Source organism: Wyeomyia smithii, chromosome 1 (genome assembly GCF_029784165.1).
Source record: "Wyeomyia smithii strain HCP4-BCI-WySm-NY-G18 chromosome 1, ASM2978416v1, whole genome shotgun sequence".
Lineage (NCBI taxonomy): Eukaryota > Metazoa > Arthropoda > Insecta > Diptera > Culicidae > Wyeomyia > Wyeomyia smithii.
Window position 1 is genome coordinate 88,267,536 of NC_073694.1, and position 12,243 is coordinate 88,279,778.

Genomic DNA, 12,243 nt, shown 5'->3' on the forward strand with positions numbered 1-12,243 from the left:
GTCAAACGTTCCGGAAGCGGTTCATGTGTCTTTTCACGATTGTAGTTGACCATCTGCCGATGAACACTCAGCAAGCAGAGAGCACTCAACCGCTGTTCAAATATTGTTGACCTCAGCCAGGTTTTCACCCGACGTAATGTGCTGAACGAGCGTTCAATCGTGCATGTTTCCAGGGTAGAGCAAGTGCAATTTCAACTGCTTTCTCAGTCGCAGGTTAGAAAGAACGGGCTTTAGCTAGCAGGTCTATAAAATTCAACTCTTCCAAGTTCTTACGATCTGCTCTCATACTGCTGCAATGTTAATACAAAACTTCCACCTCTCCAACAAAATTGTCAACTTCATAAAAAATTACGAAATTTTCGGTTTTGCGCTTGAGCTCTTCCAACGACATGCGTATTACGTTAGCGGGATGCAGCAAGGACAACGCGTAGGCAGGTGCACTATCTTCATCGAACCGTGTTTCCAGTAAGGTTACAAGAGAATCAAGGTAAGGAATTGTCACAGCTCGGTTCCAATACTCCAAGCTGCAGGCGGATTGCCCGGTACTTTTGCCGCTGCAATATCCTTGGTGGATCAACTGAAAAACCTGTGCAATCCCACGCAAGATAGCGCAAGCATTTCAATCAATTATTTTTGATCTGGCTGTTACTTTACACAGATGTTTCTATGGGCTAAAGATGTCGTTTTGTGCTATTAGAATTATTGGAAACAAAATTCTGCACCAATGTCATCATTTAGGGGGGGGGGGGGGGGAAACCCCCCCTGCCCCCCTCTGGCTACGCCTATGGTAACAAATAATGTTTCTTAAAACCTCGGAATTTCATTAGTGCAACAAATGATCACAATTTATTTTTCTATTATGTTTCAGTTGTTGCTTGGGTATTAATAGGCACATCTGATGAAGTTTCAATGGTGTGTACTGCGGCGTCAGTCATAGTTAATCTGTCACCTTCGCCTGCGAAGCTTTCAACTATATTCTTCACGGTCTTGAATTCCATATCAGGCAAGTGGGCCAAATTTAACACTTGCCGTAGTTTTTCAATTCTTGCAATACCTTTTGACTCTGGTGTCAGCTTGTGCTCCAACAGGTCATAGTCAAGCCTCGAGTCTAGGTCTAACTCGGGCATTATAATATTCTTCGAGTCAAGAAAATTGTTCTTCGGCTCTTCATCCCGATATGTTTAGTGCTCACTATTCATTTCGTTTTTGTCGGATTTGCGGGCTGTGTTGCTAGTATCTCGCAACTCGTTCTGCACCACGACTCAATTTCTGGCTGCCACATAAACATGTCGACTAAGGACTTCCTCCTTGGGCATGCTCCACGGATTCAAGTCGTCCGAACCTCTGTTGCCGTGTATCTTGAACACGATGTAATCAAAATTATTCCCAATTTTAAGCGTATGCTTCTTTAAAAACCTAAATTAATCCACCTAGCGGTCAGACCCAGCCTTTCTCATTCGAACTTATTATTTGTAAAAATAGATTTACATGAACACTTCAATCCAATAAATGTGTTTTCACTTTTTAATGTTGTAATAGAAGTATAAAATATGAAATTTGACGTAATGTAAATGCTCAAGAAATTGCGAAATAAAAGAAATGACTCTTAATTTCGAACAATTCAATCACGACCGATACCGGGAACATTCAAATGGTACGATACCACATTTAAATTATATTGTGGCCACATATATTTATCTAAGCAGGTATAGTTTTAGAAAGCCTTTGAATTTCTTTTCTTTCCATAACTTTAGAACCACATATAAAATTGTTGTGAAGTTTGTTATTTGTAAGTTTGAGAGATGAGTCGTTTGTATGACATTAGTTATGTTCAAATAAATCGTGTAATCTTTTAATATAATAATAAAATTTCTTTGTTATAATAACAATTTAATACATAACGGTTGCTTAGTTCGATTATAATCAAATGAAATGGGAACGTATAGGGCAGCCATACAGTTAACCCTTAACTAGCCCGTTCATCTGATAATACTATTGATCAAATCGGTTGTGTACTTTTTGAGATAATGAAGTTTCGTGATTTTCACAATTCGGTACATTACAGACGAAGTTACAGTTCGATTACAGTAAAATTCAATAGGGTGTTATGAGTCAGCTAGACCATTCATTTGACACTAATTTCGTAGAAATCGGTTCAGCCATCTCTGAGAAAAGTGAGTGAGTTTATGTATTCTTCGGAATATGTTTCTTTTCATAGCTGGATTTCACATTTTTAAACATAACAGGCAAAGTAATAGTCCGATTGCAAAAAAATTTAATAGGGTCTTATGGGGTAATTAGACCATCCAAATGACACTAATTTTGTTGAAATCGGTTAAGCCATCTCTGAGAAACATGAGTGAGATTAAACACTCTCCAGAACACGTTTCTTTAAATAACTCCTGAACCGCACGTTCAATCTTCATGAAACTCAAAAGTTAAGGGTTTTTTAAGTAGCTTGTTCATTTGAAACCAATTTTGTTAAAATCGGTTGAGTAGTTTCTGAGATAATGATGTTTCGTGATTTCCACATTTTTAAACATAACCTCTGAACTAAAAATCCGATTGCAGTGAAATTCAATAGGGTCTTATGGGGCAACTAGGCCTCTCATTTGCAATTAATTTCATGAAGATCGGTCCAGCCATCACTGAGAAAATCGAGTGAAATTGAGAGAGCGTTACATACACACACACATACACATACACACACATACACACACACATACACACACACATACACACACATACACACACACACATACACACACACATACAGAAAATGCTCAGCTCGTCAAACTAAGTCGATTGATATACGAGATTCGACCCTTTGGAGCACTTTTATACCTTTGGTTTTTCCAGTGATTGCTATACCTTTCTAGGAGAAAGGCAAAACTCTGCTCCGATTATTTCGTCGCTTGGCAAATTTTCGCACAATGTTGCGCCCGATACCTCCAAAGGTGGTTGAATTCTGTGTATTTACCGATACATTCAAAGGGTTTACAATGCTTGCATTAATTATGTTCGTACATGCACCTGTATCTAAGATCAGGTTTAACATAAATTAGACATTCTGCCTAGCCAGCAGCTTTAACATTAAGTACCCTTTGACATCGTAATAGACGCGCTTAACCACACAAGCGCTGTTATCTCTTATGTGATTGCAAGCGGTCTCCCAATCTGATATTTTTATGTTGCTGGGTTCATCTGTGCACATACGCCAGTCGACGTCCTGCGAAATCATCGCTAAAATACTCTTGTGCAAACGAATCTTTTAAACCTAGTTTTGGGTAATCTGTATCCCCCTTCCAGTATGTCTTATACTCAAAATATTTCGGTGTCTGCGGTCGCCCGAGTGATCGGACCGTTCGTTCATTGTTCCGCTCTGATCATAATAATTATGCTGCCTGTTTCTGGCATAGTTCTCCTGATTACGCCAATGTCTAGGAGCGTCGTGATTGTTATAACTAGGCCGATTCCAGCTATATCTTTCATAATTTCTAGTCCTGCGACTAATATGCTTATCTTTTTTGAACCACCTTTTCCCATAACTCGTACCCGTGTGGTTAATTGAAAAAATATTTCTGCTTCTGAAACAATGCTTGAGCGCGGCGTGCTGTTTTCCGAACAATTCTAAGCCACGCAACCGCAATTCTAAGCCACGCAAGTACTCTTCTTTTGTATTCAGGGAAGGTCTCATACACTCCCTGCCTCAACGTTTCTACCTGAATAATTACCGCTCCCATAGATATGTTTTCTTCAAATTCCTTTAATGAATTCTGCCTAACCTGTGGCCAAGCGTTTGCGTTGATTCGATGTATTGCGGCTGCAGCTCTGCATTTTAATTTCAATAAAATTATATAAATCAGAGAAGTGTGTGGCACCCCCTCAGGTATTTCTAGGGCAAAATGCTCAATATGGTAAATGAACGCTTCTAGTTCGTTTACCGATTCGTCACATTCTGGGATGCACTTCATGGCATCTTTTTCTGGAAACGTGTACACCATTTTACAATAAATATTACTCTTCCTGATAAAAGAAAATAATCCCAAAGTTTCTTTCAAATAATTGTAAATTATTTCCAAGCTCTTTCTAAATAATTAAGATTCTATATTGCTGATATACGGTGATTTCAACCAACGCAACATTGATTTTATTCCGGACATCGGCAACCATAGCATTTTACTTCCTATTATTGGCGAAAATGAAACGCTGCAACTTCTTTTTGATAAAACCTCTAGTCTTGGTCTTAATCAAATAAATCATGTGAAAAATGGACAAAATTGTTATCTAGATCTGTTAATGTCCAACATTAGTGAAGACGTTTGTGTGACGAATTCATTACAACCATTATGGAAGAAAGAAGTTTATCATACAGCAATAGAGTTTTCTTTATTTGTGCATGTGAATAAAAGACCTGACGAATATGAATTCGAAGATGTTTTTGACTTTCAGTCAGTAAACTATGATGAATTAAAACATAAACTAAATAGTATCAACTGGCAAGATGTATTGTTTGAAGACGGAAACGTCGATTCGATAGAAAATTTTTATAACATATTATCTGATTTATTTATTAGCGAAATACCATTGAAAAGAATAAGACGTCATGGCAATTCCAAATACCCAGTCTGGTACAATAGACAAATTAAAAACTTAAAAAACAAAAAACAAAAAGCACATAAAATATACAAAACTCATAAAAATCGTGATGCTTTAACAACTTATCTTAACATTTGCGGCGAATTAAACGATGCCATTAGTAACGCGTTTGAAGAGTTCACATTAAAGACTGAGCTTGAAATCAAATCCTGTCCAAAAATTTTTTTCAAATATGTTAAATCAAAGTTAAAATCTGAAAATTTTCCTTCAAAAATGCAACTGCATGACAAAGTTGAAGAGAACCCGGCATACATCTCTGATCTATTTGCTGATTTTTTCAACAAAATTATACAACTTTCTCAGAATCTGATCGTGACTATACATTCTTCACCAACTTTCCTGAGTTTCCCAACTATTTCAATATTGAACATGTCAGCGCACGCGAAATTGAAGATACTTTAAAAGCTCTGGATGCGTCTAAAGGTCCGGGACCAAACGGAATTCCGCCAGCATTCATGAAACATTTAGCTAAAGAGCTAACTTCCCCACTGTTCTTGATTTTCAATATGTCGCTGGAATCCGGTTGCTTCCCGAAATTCTGGAAAAACTCATATCTAGTGCCTGTGTTTAAATCTGGTAAAAAAACCGACATTAGCAACTATCGAGGCATAGCCATTCTTTCCTGTATACCCAAGCTTTTTGAAGCAATAATAAACAAAAAGTTATTCCACCAAATAAAAAATAGAATTACCCCAACGCAACACGGTTTCTTCAAAGGGCGCTCAACAACAACTAACTTACTCGAGTTTATTAACTTCTCTTTGAACGCAATGGATAAAGGTAATTATGTTGAAACCTTGTATACTGACTTCAGTAAAGCTTTCGATCGCATTGATATACCCCTGCTTCTCTTCAAGTTACGAAAAATTGGAATTCATCCACAATTACTCAAATGGATTGAATCGTATTTGACAGATCGTCAACAAACAGTCAAATTTAAAGGTAGAATATCGAAACCTATTCAGGTAACCTCAGGAGTTCCTCAAGGCTCTCACTTGGGCCCTCTACTATTTATATTATTTGTAAACGACATTTCCTTTATTCTAAAACATGTAAAAATTCTTATTTATGCCGACGATATTAAACTTTTCATTGAAATTAAAAACGCTGATGATGTAAATATTTTTCGTAACGAGATAAAATATTTTTACATTTGGTGTAAAAAAGCCTTCTTCAGCTAAACGTAAAAAAATGTAGTTCGATGGCTTTTGGCAGAAAAAGAAACATGCCAAGCAATATTATTTCCTTAGGAGATCAGGTAGTAGAGAAAAGTGAAGAGTTAGGGACCTAGGAGTCATACTCGACTCAAAATTAACATTCACTGATCACTACAATACAATTATTAATAAGGCTAGTAACATGCTCAGTTTTATAAAACGTTTCTGCTATAATTTCCAAGATCCATACACAATAAAAACACTTTATAATTCCTATGTCAGGTCACTTTTAGAATACTGTAGCATTGTATGGTCTCCGTTTTCTGCAACACATGTAAACAGAATAGAATCAGTGCAAAAACAATTCCTGTTATATGCACTTCGTAATCTACGATGGACGTCATTTCCCCTACCATCATATGACGAACGCTGCAGACTAATTGACATCCAATCATTAAAAGCCCGTCGTGAATTCGCAATGTCATTTGTTAACGATATCGTATCTCAACGTGTCGATTCACCCGAAATATTATCAAAACTCAATCTTTATGTACCTTCCAGAAATTTACGAACTCGGACTTTGTTTTCTTTAAATCATCGACGAAACAATTATGCTAAATACGGGCCAATTAATCAAATGATGTTAGTGTATAACCAACACTGTGAAGCAATTGACTTTTCTATGTCGAGAACTAAATTAAAACAATATTTCAATTCAACGCGCAATTTAAATCGATAGAAAACATTCATTGTAATAATCCGTCAAGTGAAGAAATTATTATTCAATTATGTATAAACTCTTTTTTTTGCTCCCACTAGTATAAATAGCATATAGCATGTAAGTTAGTTTTAAACATATGTAGTCTACTTTTGTTTGACGAAATAAATAAATAAATAAAAGATATTGTATTATAAAAATCAATAGCACTGTAAAATTAATTATCCGTCTACAAAGACGACCGTAAAGGCTCATGTGGCCTTCTTTCTCTTTTTCCTAGGTATCACTAACGATTCTGTTGCCCAGATGTGATAACGTAGCGTGACCGGCTCTAATTTCTTCGTCGCGCCATCAAAAAATCTGAACACCAAGGTTCGAACCATTTGGTGTCAAAGCTTCAACGTTTAATTCTGTTAATTAATTAAACTACTATTATTATTAAGTTTTTTCCTGATCTTTCTGAGCTAAAATAATCATTTTCGTATAGTGTATTCAAACCAATTTTACAATTAATCAAAAATTGTGAATGTTCAAATTAGATGGCGTTAAGTGCTCTTTCTTATCCATAATATTGTAACTTTTGTCTCCTTACGACAACATTCATCATAACATATCTTTGCAGTCTGTTAACATTCTCCCCCGGCGGTAATTTAAATTTATTGCTGCGCGCGTTGCGCTTATTGATCCACTTTTTTCTTTGACCTACTTAACATTTCATCGCTACTGGATCGTTTTATTTATGCTAGCAGAACGTTGTACCATCGATCATTAAAATTGCTGCATACAAACCGCGACCAAGGCCGTGCCTGGCACAGCTGATCGCAATAACACTGTAAAATACGTCACCGATTGAACCTGGTGGCATAAGAACGGGACGACAAGCATTATAGCGTATGCTACTATAGAGTATAAGCTTAGATTATTGAAACATAGATATCCAACTCAACCAACAATACGGGCAACAAAAATGTGGCGCCCCTTCGAGTATGATGGCGGTTGGGTGAACTACATTTAATGAGCACACACAGAAAAATATTAAGGTAATTGCTATCTTTTTAGGCTTGGTCAGATTTGTGCGGTGTTTTTAACAGACTAATCTATATGGTCTAGATAATAACAATAATTTATTACAACAGGACTAAAATAAATGTCAATGTGTGAGATGACCATGATATAAATTATTTATTTTGATGATAGTATGACTAATCGTTCATAGTCGTTTCAACAATATGTTTTTAAGCATAACCAAAGATGACTAGTACACAATACGTTACTCTTGCAGTATGCAGCGGACACGAGTTTCGCTACGCGTGAACGAAAATTGAACTAATTTGTATACTGTTAATTTGGTGATGACGACAAGGTGGTGAAAGGTGAAGCATGTTTTTCAATATCATTGTATGGTCCTATCATCTAATTTTCAATATCCTTATACGATATTGCCATCTGGTTTTTGTTTTCATCTAGCGGATTGAGCATGATAAATCGATTTTGCTAATAATCACAGTTTTAAGGTCATCAGATGGCACCGTTATAAAGGTGTTGCAAGCAAAATGTATGAAGTCAGGTATCTTGCTCTAGTCATCATTAGCATAACTCATTTGTTGTTTGTACCAATTTTAATAGTCGATTGAGAACCAAATCATCTAGATTATATTGTAAAGTCGATTGAAAACCGCCGTACAAATCTGATTGAAAGTAACATGGTATTTTTCTGGGTGTGAGAATCTGGTCAAGCTCACTATATGAAATGATAAGGAATACCATGATATTTTTCCGAGTGGATATGCTTTAGTTCACCCAACGGCCTACAGATGGCAAGTTCAGAGTGTTGCCTTGAGATTATATGCAGCGAAGCCCAACTTGGATATCTATGTCTCTTTAGTCTATGGTATAAGTGAAGACGCGACCGCAAAGGCTCTCACGCTCTTTTTAAATCGCTAACGATAACGTAGCCCCCAATTTACATACTTGCAGTGTGGATCTTAATAATTGCCAGTCGTGTGCTAAAACCCTCACTCAGAATAATTATGAGAGTTCTAAATGCGCAACTCTGTCTGTTTGCGTTCTATAATTCGTCTCGCCATCGGTGTTGCCGCAAGCACTGCTATTTAATTAGTCAGGTCGTGCAAATGTCAACTAGTTTATTTCGCTGGTACGGAGTCACATTATTTATGCGCGAAATGAATGTTTTTTTTTGTGATAGGGAAGAAAACCCAAGAACTTACCGGTTAAAATTCATCTTCCTGTTGCAACAGATTCGTATAAAAAAGGAAACAAATAAATCGAGTTCGTGCATGTTGGGCTTCTTCCAACACTTTTTTACACTTTTTACCCACTGGTAATGAAAATCCTTATCATACACAACAAATCTTATGTTTTATGAGCGACGTAGCTTCGCACTTGTGTTTTTGTTACTTTTTATTAATTTTTCACTTCGTCTTTTTCTCGTATTATTATTGTATTATTCTTTCATTAATCATATAACTGTTCTTCCTTTTGTTCCTAGTATGTACTATGCAAGTACCCACTGTGTTGCTTCATTATCACTATAATCCATTTTTACATTTTTCTTCCTTCGAGCGAGAACCAAGTTTGTTTTTAACACTATCAAAGTTTGTACACAATGTTTCTCCTTACTATTTTCTGGTGTTTATTCCCTGTTCAGAACACCCTGATAATCGTTACACATATATTTCACTCTAAATCGTTTCTGCATCCAAGATCAGCTTTTTAAACATAAACAATTCATTTCGCGTGCAAAATTTTTTTTCCCGAACTTTGTCTCTGTTAAGTCTCACAGAACACCTTTCCTAGCTATCAATTTTGTTTAACAGTTTTCTTAACCTTTTCAATCATTAAAATTACCCTGTTTCACACAGTTTTCACCTTAGATCGAAATCTGTTCACCGACGAATAATTCGCTTTGTTATCATTCTGTCACTCGTTTATCACTTAAACTTTATACTTTATACTATTTTAAAACTTCGGGCTGATTAATTGGCGCGAGCTGTCACCACCGTAGCTGTTACCACCGGACTTGTGAATATTTAGAATTGGAACATACGAAGTCCTGTACGTCACCCTTATTCTTGTTTACGGCCGTATCGCTTTCGTACGAAAGCAGCAGCGGCGTACGAATGCCATACGAACGCATACGAATCCGATTCGTTCTAACCAATTCGAGCTTTCGAACATCGTTGCTTTCGTACGAACGTGCCATTCTTGTTTACGTACGAATGCGTATCCGTATTCTTTTTGCTCTCGTTCGCAAACGTCAGTCAAAAGTTGCGAATCGCTGTACGAATCGCCGGCGCCGGTAGTTTTTTCTTGTTTTTCTGCCGTTTGGTGTTAGTTTTTTGAAAAAAAAATTAATAAACCGAATAGTTTTTATTGATTTGTGAAGTGTAAGTAAATTCTAAAGAACATTTGTGAAAATCCATTCTCAAAAACCTCCAGTTGATACAAATCGCCGTCGCCGAGAATGTTTTGGTTGTTTCGCGTGAAAAAAAAAGCCGCTAGAAACTGATTGAGGTTTGCCGTTAGTTCTGGGAGAATGGTGATAGAAAAAAGGAATAAGTCGCTACCATCAAGGTACTACAAAAATCTGCCGAATATTTGGATCGTCTTCCCGGCAACAGCAAAGCGTCAACCAGCAAGCAGATTTGATTGGCGCAGATAGTTGACTGGGTAACATGATACAGGATTATTAATTTATCATTGCTCTTGGATGCCGATTTGTGTACTAGGTAATTAGTTCAATTAATAGTGTTTGAAAATAATAATATTTAAATCTATTGATATTGTAGAAATAATCGATCAGGAGCTACTGGCTACTGGAGATACAGGAGATAACTTTGCTGGGTAAATTAGGCAGTTTCCAACGCTTTTGAAATTACCAGCAAATAAGGTATTTTACTGTTTATTACATTATTCGTATAACTATTTCATGTTGTTATTTTTGTAGAAGACCAAGAATACAACAAAGCAACCAATTTCTTCGGATGCCTCAAATTTTCACAATTGGGTCAATGAACCACTACAAGCTACAAAGGACAGTTTTGAGAGCTGGTTCCGTTTGGTGTTGACCAAAAATACAAATGACGGATAATTTTATTTTATTTTATTTAATAATGTTTATTAATATTAAGATTAAGATTTAATAATAATTTTTTTTAAATATTTTCATAATCGATTATTATATATATATCTAGTTACGGTTCTGGCGTGAAGCACTTCGGTTTATCTCCCAAGAGTGTTGTTCATCCAAAGGGCTTCAATTGTGGTCAAAATTGCAGACATGGATTTTCGATGAAAATAACCAAACCGCCGTATTTTTTCATTAAGTCGTCAGAGTGACCAGCTCCGAAATAGGGTGATCCTAATAAAAACAGCTTTATTCATTGTATTTTATTCTAAAAACTTTTTGGAATTTTTTATCTTTTTGGATCAAATCAACGTATATTTTTCTCGTTTCAAGAAATAATACGAAAAAAAGAAATCGGTGTGCTTTCACTGTTTAGAATTAAAGCAGCTAAAACATCGTAAAACAACTTCTGTCCATAAAAAAGTTAGATATTTGATTTAATCGAAAATTTGGGTCACCCCAATTTTTAATCATTTTTCAATAAGCGCTTTATCATAAGTAACAACTTTGTTGAAGAAAGTTTTTCTCTAAAACTTTGCTATCGAGCTCTATATCTGAAATTCCCTATAAATTTCGTTTCTGGACCGCTGCACTGACCAATAACGACGTCGGCTGCACTACTTGGGAAGGAAAAGGATGATGATGCTCGTTTTGTTTATAGACCGCAAGTTCTACTGCATTTCTACGAGTGTCACAAATAGGAATTGTTTTAAAATGAGTGCCAAAATCTGGTCACTTTTTTTAAAGACTGGACGATTAGAATAGTCAAAAAACGTTGCTGTGCCGTCTAGTTAGCCTAAGTGTAGTAAATACATCACAAACATGTTACATTTAGAACACTAAACATTTCAAACATCCTCGAGATCGTTTTCTTCCATGTAGCTCGAACAAACGTTGTGCAGCGCACAGCAGACATTCACAATTTTAGCCGCTTTAGCTGGAGCATAGTGGAGCTGCCGAGAACCAAGAATGCACCGGAAGCGATTTTTCAAGACACCAATGGTTCTTTCAATGATGCCTCTACCCAAGCTGTGCCTAGAATTAAAATCACTTTCGGGGCTTCCTGGTTCTGGCGCTCGGTATGGTGTTATCAACCACGGTTCGGAAGGGTACCCAGCATCACCTGAGAATAACAGAAATTTATATGTATCTCTCTCTCTCTCTCTCTCTCTCTCTCTCTCTCTCAATATATATATATATATATATATATATATATATATATATATATATATATATATATATATATATATATATATATATATATATATATATATATATATATATATATATATATATATATATATATATATATATATATATATATATATATATATATATATATATATATATATATATATATATATATATATATATATAATATATATATATATATATATATATATATATATATATATATATATATATATATATATATATATATATATATATATATATATATATATATATATATATATATATATATATATATATATATATATATATATATATATAAATATATATATATATAATTATATATATATATATATATATATATATATATA

At 35.4% G+C, this 12,243-nt stretch overlaps 1 long non-coding RNA gene across 1 annotated transcript; it reads left to right on the forward strand.

Moving 5' to 3' along the window:
* The first annotated feature begins 9,620 nt into the window (after positions 1–9,620).
* On the forward strand, positions 9,621–10,725 carry LOC129718491 (uncharacterized). The gene is made up of 3 exons (XR_008726923.1): positions 9,621–10,283; positions 10,344–10,444; positions 10,502–10,725. It is a non-coding gene; the product is annotated as an uncharacterized LOC129718491 (long non-coding RNA).
* The last annotated feature ends 1,518 nt before the right edge of the window (positions 10,726–12,243 follow it).